At 52.0% G+C, this 15,944-nt stretch overlaps 1 pseudogene; it reads left to right on the top strand.

Moving 5' to 3' along the window:
• LOC131586379 (uncharacterized) overlaps nt 1-15,944 on the top strand; it is a 712,054-nt pseudogene that overhangs the window by 603,143 nt on the left and 92,967 nt on the right.

Raw genomic sequence — 15,944 nt, 5'->3', positions numbered from 1 at the left:
TGTGTGACATGGGTTTAGCAGATTTGTAAGGCACGCAGTCCATGAGGGTTTGCTCCCATCTGCAGTGGTGCAGTGTGGCCCTGGTGTCCTGATGGGACACTTGTGGTTGGGTTCTTTTTACCCCTTGGACTGAAGATTGATGAGATAGAGGCAGTTTTCTCTTGTTTGGACTTGGTTGTTTATTCTTCTTTTATCTCCATTACATGTATACAGGGTACAAGGAGCCACAAGCAGCTATGTGCACTAAGATAGAAAAGTGCAAAATGACTAACAAAGATCTTCTTCAAGGATTTTTATATGTTCAATTACCCAATTAACAAATGCCAAGGAAATTATTTTTTCTTAGTGACCCAATGACCCAACACTTGTGTGCTGCACTGCAGCATTCTCTATCCAATCACCTACTACTACCCAAAAACCTCTAGAAGAAGAAGATGAAGAAGAAAGAAGGACAAGAGACAACACCCTGAATCCTCCATCTTGTCCTCTATTTTCTAAATGAGTTTAAACTCCAAACTTTAACTTTTTCATGCAGTGACATAAGAAATCTCTTTAATCTACACACTTACACTCCTGGTTTTTCTATTTAACAGTTGTTTTCACGGTGTTATATGAAATTCAGTGTTTTCTTGGATGTCAGAGCCAGGCATCAGAGATAAGGGCACACTCTTGGTGCCTCTGACTCCAACAATAAGCTAAGTTGAATATTGTTAAGTGTTATTCCACTCTTAAATCCTGAAGTCATATAAGTTAGCTTAAATACTGTTAAGTGCTTTTGCTAAATTGTGATATTTGAGGTATAAATTAAGGCATAAGTGAAGTCCTGTTAAGTTTGAACTCTGTTAAGCTCAAACACACACACACACACACACACACACACACACAGTTGTGGGTTCATTTCTGGTTTAGTTGCCTGGATTTTGTTTGGTTTTGTTGTTGCTTTGTTTCCTTGCTGTGCCTGAAGTGTCCAGTCAGGAGCAGAGTGACTCTTGCCAAGGAACTTTGTGCTGCTGCTGCTTAATATTAAATCTGTTTTTTGCTGCTCCCTTGCTGGGGAATTTTTAAGCGCTCTCAAGCCCTCGTTGGTGACAGGGTGAAGGAGCCCTGGCCCAGGCTCTGGCCCTGGGGGATATGGGGATGCTACCAGGGGTTCCCTGTCCCCCTGTCCCATGCCCCACAGACCTTGGGATGTCCCACAGCCATTCTGTGATGTCCCAGTCTGGACTGTGATGTCCCAGCCCCTCTGAGATAACAGAACCTACTCTCTGATGTCACAGCCTTCTCTCTGACATCACACACTCTTCTCTCTGATGTCACACAGCTGCTCTGTGATGTCACAATCTGCTGTCTGATGTCACAGAGCTGCCCTCAGGGATTGTGGTGTCTGCTCTGTGACCTCACAGCCCACTCAGTAATGTCACAGTCCACCCTGTGGTGGCTCTGTGATGTCATACAGAAACTCTGTGATGTCACAACCCACTCTGTGATGTCATGCATTCAACCTCTGATGTCATAGTCCTCTCTGTGATGTCACAGCCCACTAAGTGATATCACCCAGCCCATACTGTGATGCCACACCCTGCTTTCTGATGTCACAGAATCCCCTCTATGATGCCACAGCTGCTCAGTGACCTCACACAACAAACTCTGTGATGTCACAGCCCCATCTGTGACCTCACACAACCCACTCGGAGCTGTCACACAGCCCCTTTCTGACATCCCAGCTGCTCTGGGGCTCCAGGACACAGCCACAGAGGTGCTGCTGTGACACAGCCCCCTCTGGGACATCCCACAGCCCCTGCCAGTGCTGAGCCCCTGGGAGCTCTGTCTGGGCCTGCTGGTGTCCCTGAGCTGCCCTGGCAGGGCCCCAGCCCTGCTGGGCTGTGCTCAGGAGCTGCTCCTGGCCAGAGCTGTCTCTCTGCAGCGCTGCCCTTGCCAGGAGCTGCCTCTGGGCCAGGAGCCCGGCCCAGCTCAGCAGCACAGACACAGCACCAGCACTTTCATCACCCTCTCGGGCCTTTGGGGCTCTTTGCATCACACTCAGTCCCTCAGAGTGTGCTCCAGAAACTTCTCAAGAACTCAAACACAGACAGAAACACTGAAATTTCTTGTAGTTGAAATGAGAGACACGAGTGAGAAAGCGTCCCCAGGTTCCAGGGAGAGCAGAAGACTGGAGGCCCTGATGGCAGCTGGGGACAAGCAAGGGAAAGGTGTCTGTGGTGCTGAGCAAAGCTGGATGTGTTTCAGGAATGCCAAGGGCCAAGGGCTGAGCCCCAGCCCCTGGCAAGGCAGATGCTGTCCCTCCCTCATTGCTCAGGGCTCTTCCCGGGCCACTGGCATGTGGGGATGTGCAATGCCAAGGGCAGCACCATGGGGCGGCCCCTGCCAGGCTGCTGAGCAGGGACAAGGAGGCAATGAGGCCCCAGGGCTGCCAGGGTCACTTGTCCCCTGCTGGCCTCAGGCTCAGGGCCCTCATCCTCTACCTGCTGCTTATGTGATGAGGCCTCCAAACCCCATCCTGGGAGATTTTTGGGTCCTCTCCATGGTCTGTGAAAATGGAAGCACTGGTCAAAGTTATTTTCTCCCAAATCTTGCAGTGACAGAGATGAATATCTTTAAAGTGATCAAGAGTTAATTTATATTGTTTAGAAGGAGGAAAAATTTTAATCAGGTATTTTATGAGAGTGGCACAAAACTGCAATTGCTTTTCCAGACAAGTCGATGCCCTATCCCAAGAATGCTCCCAGAGCAGGAGCTCTGTGCAACCTGACACAGTGAAAGCCCCTCCCGTCCCCAAGGATGGAATTCCTGTTGTGTGGGTTCTCTCATGTGCTGGGTGCCCTCACAGTGCTCCTGGCCAGAATGTCTGCTGAGGGCCAGCCAGGCTGCTGCAGTGGCACTGACCTCACAGCCATCACCACTGCAGCCATGTCCCCTGGGCCTGGCTCTCCCCTTTCCTCTGCCCCTGCCTTGTCTCTGCTGGCATGAAGAGTTGTTTCATTATTATCTTGTCCCCAGGGTGCTGGGGCCAATTGCTTCCCAGTCAGGCTCCTGGAGCAGCAGTGGCTTTTCAGAGCCCAGCCAGAAATGAGCCCTGAAGCAGCAGCTCTGCCGTGCTGTACACCAGGCCGGGGTGCCAAGGGAGCCTTCTGGCCATGGCCTGGAAGCAGCTGCTGCTGCCAAGGTGCCTTTGGTGCCTCAGGCTGTCCCTGGCACAGCTCCCAGCACGGCACTATGCACTTGTGCCCGAGCCCTTCCCTGGGTTGGGGCTGGCCTGGGGCTTTTCCTGCAGCAGGATCTGCCCTGGCCATGGCACAGGAAAGGCAGTTCCTGTTGGAGCAGGAGGCTGTGCCTGGAATGGGCTCAAACAACTCCAGCAAGGCCCTGTTTACTTCAAAATTGCTTCCTAGAGCACTATAGTCTAATAATTGTTATAGCTCTTATACTGTGGAGTAAATAAATCTTTTTCTTTATTTACTCTGTGGTGTAAATAAATCATGTTCAGAATCAGTCACAGTTGTATTTATATAAATGTATCTGATATTCCATTGTTAATCATGTGGGACAAATTGCATTACGGTTCAATTCTACATGCCCAATATTTACACATAAACCTCTGACAAACTCGGGCTGGGATTGAATCCAGCTGCTCCCAGTCTCCTCTCTTAGAAAGAATTTAAAAGTCTAGGTGACTTGGAGGAGTTTGAGGATTCCTGGTGGCCGTTTGGTGTAATTTCTCCACCTCATGACTCAGCAGGATTTTCTCCAATAAAGAAATAAAGCTTTAGCCTGAAGCTCCCACTCTGCACATGACAGGAAGCCCTGGGAGTGTCTGTGACATCCCGGCTCTTTGGCAGCCTGGGGACTCCTGGGATGTCACCATGGGGTCCCTGGGTGCCTGTGACAAAGCGGTGCCTTTGCAGCCCAAGGTCCTCTAGGATGTCACCATGGAATTGCTGGGACTGCATCTGACCACACGGCTCTTCAGCATCCCCAGAAACCCCTGGGAGGTCTCTGTGGAGCCCCTGTCTGTGCCTGTCTCAGGCCTGGAGCCAGAGCCCGTTGCCATGGAAACCATTTGCAGTCCCATTCCCAGGCTCCTGGGATCACAGAGCCACAGAATTGGCTGAGTTGGGAGGGACCCATGGGGATCCTCCAGTCCAACTGCTGGCCCTGCACAGGACACCCCAACAATCCCAGCCTGGGCCTGGCAGCACTGGCCAAACGCTGCTGGAGCTCAGCCAGCCCTGGAGCTGGGAGCCTTCCCTGGGGAGCCTGTTCAGTGCCCCAGCAGCCTCGCGGGAAAAACCTTTTCCTCACATCCAGCCTAAACCTGCCCGCCTCAGCTCCAGCCGCTCCCTCCACTCCTGTCTGTGGGCACCAGAGGGAAGAGGTTCCCACAGCCCCCAGCCAGGGACCCGCTCCCAAGGCTGCTGCCATGGCAACCAGGCCTGGCACCAGCTGGGATGCTCGGTTTCCATGGGCTGGGCTTCAGGAATGGCATTCCCCAATTTCCTGCTCCCACTGAAACCGCACTGCTGCTCGCTTCCCTAATGCCTCTAATGGAAAGCCCACAAGGCAAAGATCCCATGCTGGGATAAGAACAATTTATTGAGAAGAGCAACGGGATAAGGAACAAACAGGAACAGAAAAAAATTGGAAAACAGAAGGGATAAGACAATCTATTCACAGGGAAAACTAAAATGCCACCAACTGGCTCTTCCTGGCTACGTATTTCCTCCTGTCTGGAAAAGACACTTTTCTCATCTGGTGAGAGAGAGGGAGTCCTTTTCCTGCCCCTGGCAATGACTTGAGATTGAATTGAATATAATGACAAGGACATGGTCAGACTCTCATGGTCTTTGATCTCACATCATGTCATTGCCATGGGCAGGAAAAGGTACAGGTGTCTTCCCAGCATGGACCACAGGGAACATGGATCACCAGGTCTCTTCCCAACGTGGGTCCTCCAAGGGGGGATGAAGCTGGAGCAGTGCACAAAGCTCTTCCTGCGCTTGGGGCACTCACAGGGCTTCCGTTACCTGTGCCTCCGTTGGTGTTTGGTCAAGTTAGACCTGTCTGAGAAGCTCTTCCTGCACTTGGGACACTCGTAGGGCCTTTCCCCAGTGTGGATGCGTTTGTGGGTATTGAGGCTGGAGCTGCAGCTGTAGCTCTTCCCACATTCCCCACACTCATAGGGCCTCTCCCCAGTGTGGATGTGCCAGTGGGTGACAAGGTTGGACTTCTGCTGGAAGCCCTCCCCACAGTCAGGGCAGCGGAAGGGCCTCTCATCCGTGTGAATCCGCTCGTGCCTGAGGAGAGTGGAGCTGGTCTGAAACCTCTTCCCACACTCACCACACTCGTAGGGCCTCTCCCCAGTGTGGATGCGCTGGTGGATGGTGATTTGGGATCTGAAGCTGAAGCCCTTCCCACATTCCCCACACTCGTAGGGCCATTCCCCAGTGTGGATCATCTGGTGGCAGATCAGGCTGTTGCTCCACCTGAAGCTCTTCCCACACTCCAAGCACTTGTAGGGCTTCTCCCCATCCTGAAGCTGCTCATGGACCACCAGCTCAGAGCCCCGGCTGGATCTCTGGCCACTTTCCCGGCACAGGGTGGGTCTTTCCTCCTCAGAGCACCCTGGGATGGGTTTGGAGCCCCTCCTCCTGCGGGATCTCTGGGGATTTTCCTCCCCATTGGATTCCTGCACTGTGGAGCTGCTCAGAACAGCCTCTTCCATGAGGTTCTGCCGTGGGGATTTTTCCTCCCTGGTCTCCATCCTCAGCTCCTTGTCTGGAGGAGGAAGGACAAGGAGAGGATGGGATTTGCCTCCGTGCCAGAGGGAAGGGGAAGGAGATCCCCGCAGTGCATCCCCGGCAGGACGGCGTCGGCAGCGGGGTTGTCCTTCAGCCGGGGGCCATGCTGGGCTGGGAGATGGAGCAGGAGAGAGGGGAAAGGGGCACTGACTTCCTCCTCACCTGCCTGGGTGTTCAGGGGCATCTTCCTCTTCCTTGCAGCCGCCTCCTCCATCCAGCCAAGATTTGGGAATGAGAAATCCTGGTTTGGGAGAAAACAATGAATGAGCACACTGACTTTGACCGTCCCTCTGTCCAAGTCCCTCTCTAGAAGTCACTGATCATCTGGGGTGTCTTAGTTTGAAAGGAAAGGTGTTTTCTAAGGAAAGGAGGAACCTCCATTAAAATAGATAAAAAATGTAGCCAACAACCCCCTCCGAATTATTATAATCTTGATATCAAAGTGATCTCAGATAAAGATATGGGAAGAGGAATAATAGTTCATTTCTAAACAAAGGAAAATGAAAATGCAGCAGTTAAAAAAAAACCAAAACAACAAAAAAAAAAAGCAACAAAAAACCATCCCACCAACAGTGTCAGAATACAACCTGACACCCTGTTGGTCAGGGTGCTGGTAGCAGTCTGATTAAATGGTGGCTGCAGTCCTCCTGGAGTGACAGATGTGGTTCTGATGAAGCAATGATCCCATAGAAGACTGTAACTGACCTCTGAAGTTCCAGTGCTGTAGATGGATCCGGTCTCTTCTCTGGGAATCCAGTGGAGAAAGACTCCCTGTGGTGTTCTGATTCCCAGATTATATCCAGTCAGGAATGCTTGGCTCCTCCCCCTGGGTGGAGCATCTCACAATGGGATGATGTCATTTTATCAGTCCTGCAGTGAGACTCAATGGCCCATTAAGAGAAGATATCCCCCTGAAGGGAGGATGGGTAGTGGAAGAGATAAAGAACACTGCCCCACCTGGTTTTAACAGCTGGCCCATTAACAGAAGACATCCCCCAGTTATGAGGGATGGGTCATAAAAGAGATAAAGAAAACTGCTCTACCAGGTTTTAACAGATGGTGAGAGAATATATACTTTTGGTTACATCTTGCATTTCAGCCCAAGACATTGGGTCCATAAAAATTTTACACCACCAAAATTCGGCCCTGAAAATGCCTTCCAGGAATTCCCATTTCTCTTCTCTCCCTTTTGGTGTTCAGAGGTATCCCCCCTCTCTTAGCTCCTGAGGGTCACGTGTGTATGGGAGTCTCCTGTCTACTCGGTCCTTGCCCTGCCCAGGCTGCTGGGAGTGCCAGGAATCTAAAAAGTTCCCCCAATTCCATCTTCCCACTTAGGGATGCTGGGAGCCCCCAGCGTCCCCCCCAGGGGGCATTTTCCACTCAGCTTTGGAGTTCTTCATTCTCCAAACATTTCCCCAAATAAACCTAACCCTTCAGGATATCTGGGCCAAGCTCCCCCTCCCCGGTCACCTGTGAGATGGGGGGTGATGATCCCACAGGTGGGGGGCTGTGAATTCAGGGAATGCTTGACCTCGTGCTTCCTTCTCCTTTCTCTGATCCTCCTTTGTCCCTCCTTCAGGCTCAAGAAGCTGCTCAAGGAATCAGAAGCAAAACTCCAAGTCCCTTGGAGCTTCAATCGGCCCCACTGAGGGCAGGGACTGCCAAAGGCTCCCCAGGGACTGGTGAGAGCAGATCCTGGAGGCCAGGATTGCCGGGAGCCAAAGGCTCTGAGCAGGGAACTGCAATGCTGAGCAAGCCCTGGCTGGGTTGGAGGAAGCAGAAAGGCCAAGCCCTGAGCCCAGGCCTGGCACAGCAGGGCCTGTCCCTCACGGGTGGCTCGGGGCTCTTTGTGGGGCAGTGGGATGTGAGGGGCAGCAAGGACAAATGCCATAAACCTGTGTGACACTCCAGATCCTTATGGAACCAAGGGGCCAGTGTGACACCATGGGAAGTTGTGGAACCAAGGGGATCATTGTGGCACTCTTGGGCCCATGGAACCAAGGAACCAGTGGGACACTGTGGGGCTTCATGGAAACAAGTGGTCACTGTGAGCCTGCAGGGCTGTAACACCCCAGAACACTTCAATGCTGGTGGTAACCAAAGGTTCCTGTGCTTGAGTTTGGTGCACAGGAGAAACACCCACCAGATCTTCTCAAGATGGTCAGATGTAAAGAATATTCTTGGTAGGAAGGGACCCACAAGGACCATCAAGTCCAACTCTTAAGTGAATGGCCACACAAGGATTGAACCCACAACTTCGGTGATACTGGCACCATGCTCTAGCAACTGAGCTAAGAGATCGAAATTTACCTGGCAAAATACAGACAATCAAGGAATGTTGGCAAAGGTTTTAATACAACATCCAATTGAACATAAAACTCTTACCATAGCATTAACTTTGCTAACTTAGCTCATTTAACCTAAAAAGTGTTAACCCTTAAGATTTTGGGTAACATTAAGATACCCAAAAAAAGTTCCAGTTACGTAGGATAAGAAGGAGAAGAAAAAGTGACCAAAAAGACAGAAGATCTACAGAAAAACACTTCCAGGATGATCCCAGTCACTCCCACTACAATCACAGTCACTCCCAGTATGATCTCTTGCACCCAGTCACCCCCACTATGGTTCCAGTCACTCCCAGATCCTCCCAGCATGATTCCAGTCATGGCCAGAGTCACTCCCTGTCACTCCCAGGGTGGGCCCAGTTGCTCTCAGTAACCTCCAGCATGGTTCCAGTCACAGCCAGCCCCTTTCCAATCACTCCCAGTATGATACCAGTTAGTTCTACTTGGACCCCAGTATGACCCCAGCATGGGCAGAGCTGCTCCTAGGATTATCCAGTGTGGTTCCAGTTGCTCCCATTTACCAGCACTGTGGTTTCACTCTCTTCCCAGTCTACCCCAGTTGCTCCTAGTCACTCCTCAGGTGCTTCCAGGATGATTCCAGCTGCTCCCAGCCACTCCCAGTCACCTTGAGTGCAGTCCCAGTTGCTGCCAATATGGTCCCAGTCTTGCCCAGCATGGCCCAGCTGCTCCCACTGTGATCCCAGTAGGATGCCAGTTGTCCCCAGCATGGTTCCAGTTGCTCCCTGTTCCTCCCAGTGTGAACCCAGTTGCACCCAGTTGCCCCCAGTATAGTCGCAGTCCCTCTCCAGATGATCCCAGACCTTGTCAGCATGGTCCCAGTCATGCCCAATTGCCCCCAGTGCAGACCCAGTCACTCCCAGTTGTCACCAACACAGTTCTCATTGTTCTCAGTGTGTTCCCAGTCTTCCCCAGGATGGTCACAGACACTCCCAGTATATCCCAGTTTCCCTCAGCATGTCCATAGCCATTCCCAGACACTCCCAGTAATCCCAGTCAAGTGCTTGTTATCCCAGTATGATCTCATGCCCAGTATATCCCAGTTGAGCAATCCCTGAATTCACAGCCCCCCCATCTGTGGGATCATCACCCCCCATCCCACAGGTGACCAGGGAGGGGGAGCTCGGCCCAGATATCCTGGGGGGGTCCCTGGGTTGGGTTTTTGGCGGTGATGATTGGAGAATGAAGAAGTACAATGCTGAGTGGAAAATGCCCTTTGGGGGACATTTGAGATTCCCAGTGGCAGCTGCTGGCAGAGGCAGCCTGGAGGAGCAGAGCCCTGTGACCCCCAGGACCCCAAAGTGGGGAGCCCAGAAAGGGGAAGCACCGCGATTTGCGGGAGCCTCAACTGCCTGGAGAGGGGCAGGGGGGTCTCCATGGGCCCACTGTACCCCCAAGAAGAGAATAAGGGGAGCAGGGACCCTGGGACCCCAAAAACCTCCATCATCCCTATGTGTGGGGATGGAAACAGGAGAAACATTTTAGATTCCTTGTACTCCCAGCAGCCTGGGCTGGGAAGGGACCGAGTAGATAGGGGACCCCCATACACACGTGACCCTCAGGAGCTGGGACAGGGGGGAAGCCCTGAACACCAAAAGGGAGAGAACAGAGATAGGGAACTCCTGGGAGGCATTTTCAGGGCCGAATTTTGGTGGTGTAAAATTTTTATGGACCCCATGTCCTGGGTTGCAATGCAAGATGTAACCAAAAGTATGTATTCTATCACCATCTGTTAAAACCTGGTAGAGCAGTTTTCTTTATCTCTTTCATCACCCATTCCCTCATATCTGCGGGATGTCTTCTGTTAATGGGCCAGCTGTTAAAACCAGGTGGGGCAGTGTTCTTTATCTCTTCCACTACCCATCCTCCCTCCAGGACGATATCTTCTGTTAATGGGCCATTGAGTCTCACTGCAGGACTGATAAAATGACATCATCCCATTGTGAGATGCTCCACCCAGGGGGAGGAGCCAAGCATTCCTGACTGGATATAATCAGAGCATCAGAACACCACAGGCAGTCTTTCTCCACTGGATTCCCAGAGGAGAGACTGGACCCATCTACAGCAGCAGAACTTCAGAGGTAAGCTACAATCTTCTATGGGATCATTGCTTCATCAGAACCACATCTGTCACTCCAGGAGAACTGCAGCCACCATTTAATCAGACTGCTACCAACACCCTGACCAACAGGGTGTCAGGTTGTATTCTGACTCTCTCAGAGTGTTGTTTTTTTGTTGTTTTTCTTTTTTACTGCTGAATTTTCATTTTCCTTTCTTTAGTAAAGAATTGTTATTCCTATATATTTATCTGAGAGGGCTTTCATATCAAGATTCTAATAATTTGGAGGGGGTTGTTGCTTACATTTTTATCAATTTCAATGGAGGCTTCTGCCTTCCTTAGCAAACACCTTTCCTTTCAAACCAAGACACACCAGATGCCCTGGGACTGGGACAGAGGGACCTTCAAACTCAATGTGCTCATTCCTTGTTTTCTCCCAAACCAGGATTTCCCAATCCCAGACCTGGAGGCTGGATGGAGAAGGAGGCTGTGAGGAAGAGGACGATGCTCCAGGATGCTCAGGCAGGTGAGGAGGAAGTCAGTGCCCCTTTCCCCCTCTCTCCTGCTCCATCTCCCAGCCCAGCATGGCCCCCGGCTGCAGGACAACCCCGCTGCCAACACCGTCCTGCCAGGGACGCACTGGGGGGATCTCCTTCCCCTTCCCTCTGGCACGGAGGCAAATCCCATCCTCTCCTTGTCCTTCCTCCCCCAGACAAGGAGCTGAGGATGGAGACCAGGGAGGACAAATCCCCACAGCAGAACCTCGTGGAAGAGGCTGTTCTGAGCAGCTCCACAGTGCAGGAATCCAATGAGGAGGAAAATCCCCAGAGATCCCGCAGGAGGAGGGGCTCCCAACCCAGCCCAGGGTGCTCTGAGGAGGAAAGACCCACCCTGTGCTGGGAAGGCGGCCGGAGATCCAGCCGGGGCTCTGAGCTGGTGGTCCATGAGCAGCTTCAAGATGGGGAGAAGCCCTACAAGTGCTTGGAGTGTGGGAAGAGCTTCAGCCAGAGCAACAGCCTGATCCGCCACCAGATGATCCACACTGGGGAATGGGCCTATGAGTGTGGGGAATGTGGGAAGGGCTTCAGCTTCAACTCCCAACTCATCACGCATCAGCGCATCCACACTGGGGAGAGGCCCTACGAGTGTCCCGAGTGTGGGAAGAGGTTTCGGATCAGCTCCAATCTCCTCCAGCACCAGCGGATTCACACGGATGAGAGGCCCTTCCGCTGCCCTGACTGTGGGGAGGGCTTCAAGAGAAACTCCCACCTCATCATCCACCAGCGCATCCACACTGGGGAGAGGCCCTACGAGTGTCCCCAGTGTGGGAAGAGCTTCAGCCACAGCTCCAGCCTGATCTGCCACCAGAGGATCCACACTGGGGAACGTCCCTATGAGTGTGGGGAGTGTGGGATGACCTTCAGCCAGAGGTCCCAGCTGACCATCCACCAGATGATCCACACTGGGGAGAGGCCCTACGAGTGTGGTGAGTGTGGGAAGAGGTTTCAGACCAGCTCCACTCTCCTCCTGCACCAGCAGATTCACATGGATGAGAGGCCCTTCCGCTGCCCTGACTGTGGGGAGGGCTTCAAGCGAAACTCCAACCTCATCACCCACCAGCGCATCCACACTGGGGAGAGGCCCTACGAGTGTCCCCAGTGTGGGAAGAGCTTCACCCAGAGCTCTACCTTGACCCGACACCAACGGAGGCACCGGTAAGGGAAGCCCTGCAAGTGCCCCAAGTGCAGGAAGAGCTTCATGTGCTGCTCCAGCTCCATCCTCCATCAGAGGACCCACATTGGGCAGAGCTCTGATGACCCATGTTCCCAGTGATCTGTGTTGGGAACACACTGGGCTGGAGGTCATGTTATTTTGGTTTCAATTATCTTTTGATTCATCTTCATCCCTTTAAAACCAACAAATAGTGGTAAAAATCAACAAATTCATCAAAGGCATCTAAAACCTCACATTTTACTAGTGCTTCAAGGGAATCTGGGAGATACTTGGGAGTTGGAGGTTGTGGGGTTATTTGGTGGAGTTGTCTCCATTTCTTGGCACTCAAAGAGACGAGAGAGTTTGATCTGTCACCTCAAAACCACTCTATGCCACTGAAACCTACTCAGTCCCTCTCCAAAATTATTAAATTCCACAGCCCCTCAGGATGTGATGCCTCATGTTTTAGCTTTCATATTTTTCATATTCTCCACTGCCTAGATTTGTAGTTTTGAGCTTCCTATTAAGTGTTAGTGAGCCCTCTTCACATAGTAAGTAGACAAAACAATTCCTTTTCTAGCTTGATACCAAGGACAGTTGTTAGAAGTTTCAGGCCCAAAAGCATAAACAAGGGTGGATTGAAGAGAGAAAACAAGAAGGATGGGACTTCATCATCTGAAGCTGTAACTGGACTATGAACCCAAATATGCAGATGGACCTCAGCTTATAAAAATGTGAGACCTTGTGATCACTTGTCCATTTTTGTGACCATTTCTGGTCTATCTTGGGTGTAGCCCTGGCCTGGCTCTTGTACTGCCCATGGTGTATTTAAATTCTTCTAATAAACTTTATTCTTGACTCTGTCCAGCCTCTGTTCTAGGTCAGCCTTCTGAAGGCATCAGGTGGAATGGGGTTGGAAGGGGACTGGGTGAAGTGGGATGCAAATCAGGAGGGGTGAGATGGGCATTGGGTGGGGCAGGATGGTTGGGATGGAGTTTGGGAGGTGTGAAATGGGGGAAATAGGGATTGGGAAGGGGGTCTTGATATCCAGTAGGGATGGGATGGGATGGGTTGGGGTTGGGATTGGGGAGGTGGGGTGGGGTCTGCAATGAGACAGCCAAAGTTTGGGGATGATGAAGGGAGGGGGTGCCCATTACCGAGTGAGTTTTTGTGTGAGGTGCCCCTGCCCAGGGAGGCAAGGATTTAGTTTCAAATTAATATTGTTAAAGTGAGAGGTGTGGGCAAGAGGGAATTCCATCCCTCTGCCTCAGAGGTTGGGCCCTGCGAGCCCAGGAAGAAACTCCACCCTGGACCCCTCATGGGGTGGCAGCCCAGGGATTTCTGATTGGGTTTGGACCCCTGGGGTTTCTCCCTTGCTGTGTTCCCAGTGGTCCCTGACCTTGAACTCCACCCTGGTTCTCAAACCCCATCTCCCTGCCTCTGTTCGGGGCTGTCTCTGGATATGAGTTTGTTCCTGAGCTGAATAAATGTTTTCCTGAGCAGAATCCCATCTCGTTGGTGTCCCATGCCTGTTCCTGGTAACTGTGGCCTCCCTGGACATGATCCTGCAGCCCTGAAATGCAAGACCCTGCAAAATCAAGCCCCCCACCCCCTCAGACCCCCCAAATATCAAACAATTCCCATAAATTTGCCCAAATTCCCCAAAATTCCCTTAATTTTTCCTAAATTATTCTTTTTGTCCCACTCCAAGACCAGGTGCCTCCTCTGGATCTCGGGGACACCCCCAGGAATTTGGAGGGGGTCTCTCCTCCCCTGCCACCTCCAAAAGCCCACCGCTTTTGGGAAAAAAAAACCCAAACAAAATCCCTTGGATTCAAGGGGGAGTTCCCCAATTTTTAATGTATTTTTTGGGTTTTCCCCCCAAATTTTTCAGGTTTTTTTTCATTTTTTTGCCAGTTTTTTTTGGTTTTGGCATTTTTCAAAATGAACTTTTTGGGGGGGGGTTCCCCCAATTTTTTTGGGGGGGGTCCCTCAATTTTTTTCTGGGAATTCAACCCCTCCCTCGATATATCCTTTGTCCCCCTCCCCCCAAATTGGGTTGAGGGGATTTTTTTTTTTCTGTTTTTCTTTATTTTTACCTTTCCCCCCCCCTTTTTTTCTTTTTTCCTCTTTTAATTTATTTGTACTTAATTTGGGGGGCTGAGGGGCAGGAATTTTGGGGAGGGGTCGCCTGGGGGGGGCTAGAAAATTTGGGGAGACGCCCATCCCCCCAAAAAACAGGAAAAATCACAGGAATTCTGGTGTTTTCCCCCCATCCCAAGGTGTGAAAAATATGAAATAAAAAATTTACATTCTCAACCTTTCTGGTGCTTTTTGGGGAGGGAGTTGCGATTTTGGGGGGTTGGGTTGGGGAGGAGTTGCTGTTTTTTTGCGGGGGAGTCTCCCAGGTTTTGGGGTGGAATTTGGGAATTTGGGGGGAATTTGGAGGTTTGGGGGAAATTTGGGGTGTTGGGGAGAAACTTTGAGGGTCCTGGGGAAATTTCAAGGTTTTAGGGCAGAAATTTTAGGATTTTTTTTGTAACATTTGGGTGTAGGTGGAGGAAACTTGGGGTTTTAGGGAGAACTTTGGGTTTCTTAGGGGGAGGATTTGGGGTTTTGGGAAAGAAAATGGGGTTTGGGGGGGAAATTTGGTGGTTTTGGGGGAAATTTGGGGGGGGGTGGGGAAATTTTGGAGGTTTTGATAAATTCTGGGGTTTTGAGGGGAAATTTGGGGTTGGGAGGAAATTTGGAGTTTTGGGGTGGGATTTTGAGTCTTGGGTGGATTTGGGACTTTGGGGGGAGTATATGGGTTTTGGGGTTTTTGGGGTGATTTGTGAAGAATTTTGGTATTTTTGGGGAGGCATTTGGTGGTTTTGGGGGGAAATTCAGGGGTCTTGGGGGGGGTTCTGATTTTGGGAAGGGGATTTGGGGAGAATTTTTTGGGTTTTGGGGGAATTTCCATTGATGGGGAGAGGTCCTAATCCCATTGAGAAGGGGCATTTTGGGGAGGCCTGAATTTGGGGGGGGGGGGGGGTCTCAGGGGGGATTCACGATTTTAGGGCGGGGTTTGAGGTGAACTTGGGGGGATTTTCCAGCAATGGGGAGGCATCTTGGGGGTGGGATTTGGGGAGGGGTCTCATCAGAGCCCAGTCCTGAGCTGGAAGCGGGGGGGATGTTGAGAGTGGAATCTGGGGAGGATCTGGGGGGAGATTTTCCAGCCATGGGGAAGGGTCCCGATCCTGGGGCAGTTCCTGAATTTGGGGAGCAGTCTGGAATTTGGGGGGTCTCATTGGGGCAGCAGGAGGGGCTGGAAGCGGGGCACGATGTTGGCAAAGCCGCTCTCCAGGGGGGCCGTGGGCAGCTCCTCGGGGGGTGCCGGGGGTCGCGGCCGCAGGCGCTGCAGCAGCGAGGTCAGGAACAGGAACAGCTCTGCCCGCGCCAGCGCCTCCCCCAGGCACAGCCACTGCCCTGTGGGGAGGGGGCGTCAGCACCGCCCCACCCCAAAGGGTCGGGGGTCCCAAAAGGGTCTGGGGGTCTCAAGAGGGGCTGGGAGTCCCAAAAGGGGCTGGGGGTTTCAGGGATTGGGGATTCCAAAAGGGCCGAGGGGATTCCAAAGGGTCTGGGGACTCTGGGGGCTACAGGATCCCAAAAGGGTCTGGGGTCCCAAAAGGGTCTGGGCTACCCCAAAAAGGGTCTGGGGGGTCCCTAAAGGGTCTGGGAGCTTTGGGATTGGGGTCCAAAAATGGTCTGGGGGTTTCAGGGGTGGGGGTCCAAAATGGGTCTGGGGTCCCCACCCCGAGGAATTTTGGGATCCCAAAAGGATGTAGGGCCCCACCGCAAAGGAATTTGGGGATTTTTGGGATTCCAGAAGGATTTAGGACCCCACCCCAAGGATTTATGGGATTTTTGGGGTGCCCACTGGCCGAGAAGGGCACAAAGGCTTCGTTGCCCAGGAACTGACCCTGCTCATCCAGGAAGTTCCCAGGGCCAAAT

The sequence above is a fragment of the Poecile atricapillus genome, chromosome 19 (assembly GCF_030490865.1).
Source record: "Poecile atricapillus isolate bPoeAtr1 chromosome 19, bPoeAtr1.hap1, whole genome shotgun sequence".
NCBI classification, from domain to species: domain Eukaryota; kingdom Metazoa; phylum Chordata; class Aves; order Passeriformes; family Paridae; genus Poecile; species Poecile atricapillus.
This window is presented reverse-complemented; position numbering and strand designations above follow the sequence as displayed.